Genomic DNA, 5,420 nt, shown 5'->3' on the forward strand with positions numbered 1-5,420 from the left:
CATTTTCCATGTTTTTTGCTCAATTCTTGATGTAACTCCTATATTACACCTAATATGCTTAGTTATGAATATTTGTGGCTTGAAAAAACCTAAAAAAAACAATTTCACAAGTTTTAGGTTCATTTAGAGTGTTTTCGGCTCGAAATGGCCTAAATGAGTTCTAACTTGCCCATTTTCCATGTTTTTTGCTCAATTCTTGATTTAACTTCTATATTACACCTAATATGCTTATTTATGAATATTTGTGGCTTGAAACAACCTAAAAAAAAGCAATTTCACAAGTTTTAGGTTCAATTAGAGTGTTTTCGGCTCGAAATGGCCTAAATGAGTTCTAACTTGCCCATTTTCCATGTTTTTTGCTCAATTCTTGATTTAACTCCTATATTAAACCTAATATGCTTAGTTATGAATATTTGTGGCTTGAAACAACCTAAAAAAAGAAATTTCACAAGTTTTAGGTTCATTTAGAGTGTTTTCGGCTCGAAATGGCCTAAATGAGTTCTAACTTGCCCATTTTCCATGGTTTTTGCTCAATTCTTGATTTAACTCCTATATTACACCTAATATGCTTAGTTATGAATATTTGTGGCTTGAAACAACCTAAAAAGAGCAATTTCACAAGTTTTAGCTTCATTTAGAGTGTTTTCGGCTCGAAATGGCCTAAATAAGTTCTAACTTGCCCATTTTCCATGTTTTTTGCTCAATTCTTGAATTAACTCCTATATTACACCTAATATGCTTAGTTATGAATATGTTTGGCTTTAAAAAACCTAAAAAAAGCAATTTCACAAGTTTAAGGTTCATTTAGAGTGTTTTCGGCTCGAAATGTCCTAAATGAGTTCTAACTTGCCCATTTTCCATGTTTTTTGCTTAATTCTTGATTTAACTCCTATATTACACCTAATATTCTTATTTATGAATATTTGTGGCTTGAAACAACCTAAAAAAGCAATTTCACAAGTTTTAGGTTCATTTAGAGTGTTTACGGCTCGAAATGGCCTAAATGAGTTCTAACTTGCCCATTTTCCATGTGTTTTGCTCAATTCTTGATTTAACTCCTATATTAAACCTAATATGCTTAGTTATGAATAATTGTGGCTTGAAACAACCTAAAAAAACAATTTCACAAGTTTTAGCTTCATTTAGAGTGTTTTCGGCTCGAAATGGCCTAAATGAGTTCTAACTTGCCCATTTTCCATGTTTTTTGCTCAATTCTTGATTTAACTTCTATATTACACCTAATATGCTTAGTTATGAATATTTGTGGCTTGAAAAAACCTAAAAAAAGCAATTTCACAAGTTTTAGGTTCAATTAGAGTGTTTTCAGCTCGAAATGGCCTAAATGAGTTCTAACTTGCCCATTTTCCATGTTTTTTGCTCAATTCTTGATTTAACTCCTATATTACACCTAATATTCTTAGTAATGTATTTGTGGCTTGAAACAACCTAAAAAAAGCAATTTCACAAGTTTTAGGTTCAATTAGAGTGTTTACGGCTCGAAATAGCCTAAATGAGTTCTAACTTGCCCATTTTCCATGTTTTTTGCTCAATTCTTGATTTAACTCCTATATTACACCTAATATGCTTAGTTATGAATATTTGTGGCTTGAAACAACCTAAGAAAAACAATTTCACAAGTTTTAGGTTCATTTAGAGTGTTTTCGGCTCGAAATGGCCTAAATGAGTTCTAACTTGCCCATTTTCCATGTTTTTTGCTCAATTCTTGATTTAACTCCTATATTACACCTAATATGCTTAGTTATGAATATTTGTGGCTTGAAATAACCTAAAAAAAGCAATTTCACAAGTTTTAGCTTCATTTAGAGTGTTTTCGGCTCGAAATGGCCTAAATGAGTTCTAACTTGCCCATTTTCCATGTTTTTTGCCCAATTAAAGATTTAACTCCTATATTACACCTAATATTCTTATTTATGAATATTTGTGGCTTTAAAAAACCTAAAAAAAGCAATTTCACAAGTTTTAGGTTCAATTAGAGTGTTTACGGCTCGAAATAGCCTAAATGAGTTCTAACTTGCCCATTTTCCATGTTTTTTGCTCAATTCTTGATTTAAATCCTATATTACACCTAATATGCTTAGTTATGAATATTTGTGGCTTGAAACAACCTAAAAAAAGCAATTTCACAAGTTTTAGGTTCATTTAGAGTGTTTACGGCTCGAAATGGCCTAAATGAGTTCTAACTTGCCCATTTTCCATGTTTTTTGCTCAATTCTTGATTTAACTCCTATATTAAACCTAATATGCTTAGTTATGAATATTCGTGGCTTGAAACAACCTAAAAAAGCAATTTCACAAGTTTTAGGTTCATTTAGAGTGTTTTCGGCTCGAAATGGCCTCAATGAGTTCTAACTTGCCCATTTTCCACGTTTTTTTGCTCAATTCTTGATTTAACTCCTACATTACACCTAATATGCTTAGTTATGAATATGTGTGGCTTGAAAAAACCTAAAAAAAGCAATTTCACAAGTTTTAGGTTCATTTTGAGTGTTTTCGGCTCGAAATGGCCTAAATGAGTTCTAACTTGCCCATTTTCCATGTTTTTTGCTCAATTCTTGATTTAACTCCTATATTACACCTAATATTCTTATTTATGAATATTTGTGGCTTGAAACAACCTAAAAAAGCAATTTCACAAGTTTTAGGTTCATTTACAGTGTTTTCGGCTCGAAATGGCCTAAATGAGTTCTAACTTGCCCATTTTCCATGTTTTTTTCTCAATTCTTGATTTAACTCCTATATTACACCTAATATGCTTAGTTATGAATAATTGTGGCTTGAAAAAACCTAAAAAAAACAATTTCACAAGTTTTAGGTTCATTTAGAGTGTTTTCGGCTCGAAATGGCCTAAATGAGTTCTAACTTCCCCATTTTCCATGTTTTTTGCTCAATTCTTGATTTATCTTCTATATTACACCTAATATGCTTAGTTATGAATATTTGTGGCTTGAAACAACCTAAAAAAAGCAATTTCACAAGTTTTAGGTTCAATTAGAGTGTTTTCGGCTCGAAATGGCCTAAATGAGTTCTAACTTGCCCATTTTCCATGTTTTTTGCTCAATTCTTGATTTAACTCCTATATTACACCTAATATGCTTAGTTATGAATATTTGTTGCTTGAAACAACCTAAAAAAAGCAATTTCACAAGTTTTAGCTTCATTTAGATTGTTTTCGGCTCGAAATGGCCTAAATGAGTTCTAACTTGCCCATTTTCCACGTTTTTTGCTTAATTCTTGATTTAACTCCTATATTACACCTAATATGCTTAGTTATGAATATGTGTGGCTTGAAACAACCTAAAAAAAAGCAATTTCACAAGTTTTAGGTTCAATTAGAGTGTTTTCGGCTCGAAATAGCCTAAATGAGTTCTAACTTGCCCATTTTCCATGTTTTTTGCTTAATTCTTGATTTAACTCCTATATTACACCTAATATTCTTATTTATGAATATTTGTGGCTTGAAACAACCTAAAAAAAGCAATTTCACAAGTTTTAGGTTCATTTAGAGTGTTTACGGCTCGAAATGGCCTAAATGAGTTCTAACTTGCCCATTTTCCATGTTTTTTGCTCAATTCTTGATTTAACTCCTATATTACACCTAATATGCTTAGTTATGAATAATTGTGGCTTGAAACAACCTAAAAAAACAATTTCACAAGTTTTAGCTTCATTTAGAGTGTTTTCGGCTCGAAATGGCCTAAATGAGTTCTAACTTGCCCATTTTCCATGTTTTTTGCTCAATTCTTGATTTAACTTCTATATTACACCTAATATGCTTAGTTATGAATATTTGTTGCTTGAAACAACCTAAAAAAAGCAATTTCACAAGTTTTAGGTTCAATTAGAGTGTTTTCGGCTCGAAATGGCCTAAATGAGTTCTAACTTGCCCATTTTCCATGTTTTTTGCTCAATTCTTGATTTAACTCCTATATTACACCTAATATTCTTAGTTATGAATATTTGTGGCTTGAAAAAACCTAAAAAAAGCAATTTCACAAGTTTTAGGTTCATTTAGAGTGTTTACGGCTCGAAATGGCCTAAATGAGTTCTAACTAGCCCATTTTCCATGTTTTTTGCTCAATTCTTGATTTAACTCCTATATTACACCTAATATGCTTAGTTATGAATATTTGTTGCTTGAAACAACCTAAAAAAAACAATTTCACAAGTTTTAGGTTCATTTAGAGTGTTTTCGGCTCGAAATGGCCTAAATGAGTTCTAACTTGCCCATTTTCCATGTTTTTTGCTCAATTCTTGATTTAACTTCTATATTACACCTAATATGCTTAGTTATGAATATTTGTGGCTTGAAACAACCAAAAAAAAAGAAATTTCACAAGTTTTAGGTTCAATTAGAGTGTTTTTCGGCTCGAAATGGCCTAAATGAGTTCTAACTTGCCCATTTTCCATGTTTTTTGCTCAATTCTTGATTTAACTCCTATATTACACCTAATATGCTTAGTTATGAATATTTGTGGCTTGAAACAACCTAAAAAAAGCAATTTCACAAGTTTTAGCTTCATTTAGAGTGTTTTCGGCTCGAAATGGCCTAAATGAGTTCTAACTTGCCCATTTTCCACGTTTTTTGCTCAATTCTTGATTTAACTCCTATATTACACCTAATATGCTTAGTTATGAATATGTTTGGCTTGAAACAACCTAAAAAAAAGCAATTTCACAAGTTTTAGGTTCAATTAGAGTGTTTACGACTCGAAATAGCCTAAATGAGTTCTAACTTGCCCATTTTCCAAGGTTTTTTTCTCAATTCTTGATTTAACTCCTATATTACACCTAATATTCTTATTTATGAATATTTGTGGCTTGAAACAACCTAAAAAAGCAATTTCACAAGTTTTAGGTTCATTTAGAGTGTTTACGGCTCGAAATGGCCTAAATGAGTTCTAACTTGCCCATTTTCCATGTTTTTTGCTCAATTCTTGATTTAACTCCTATATTACACCTAATATGCTTAGTTATGAATAATTGTGGCTTGAAACAACCTAAAAAAACAATTTCACAAGTTTTAGCTTCATTTAGAGTGTTTTCGGCTCGAAATGGCCTAAATGAGTTCTAACTTGCCCATTTTCCATGTTTTTTGCTCAATTCTTGATTTAACTTCTATATTACACCTAATATGCTTAGTTATGAATATTTGTTGCTTGAAACAACCTAAAAAAAGCAATTTCACAAGTTTTAGGTTCAATTAGAGTGTTTTCGGCTCGAAATGGCCTAAATGAGTTCTAACTTGCCCATTTTCAACGTTTTTTGCTCAATTCTTGATTTAACTCCTATACTACACCTAACATGCTTATTTATGAATATGTGTGGCTTGAAACAACCTAAAAAAAGCAATTTCACAAGTTTTAGGTTCATTTAGAGTGTTTTCGGCTCGAAATGGCCTA

This window comes from Chenopodium quinoa, unplaced genomic scaffold, assembly GCF_001683475.1.
Source record: "Chenopodium quinoa cultivar QQ74 unplaced genomic scaffold, ASM168347v1, whole genome shotgun sequence".
In the NCBI taxonomy this organism is placed as follows: Eukaryota; Viridiplantae; Streptophyta; class Magnoliopsida; order Caryophyllales; family Amaranthaceae; genus Chenopodium; species Chenopodium quinoa.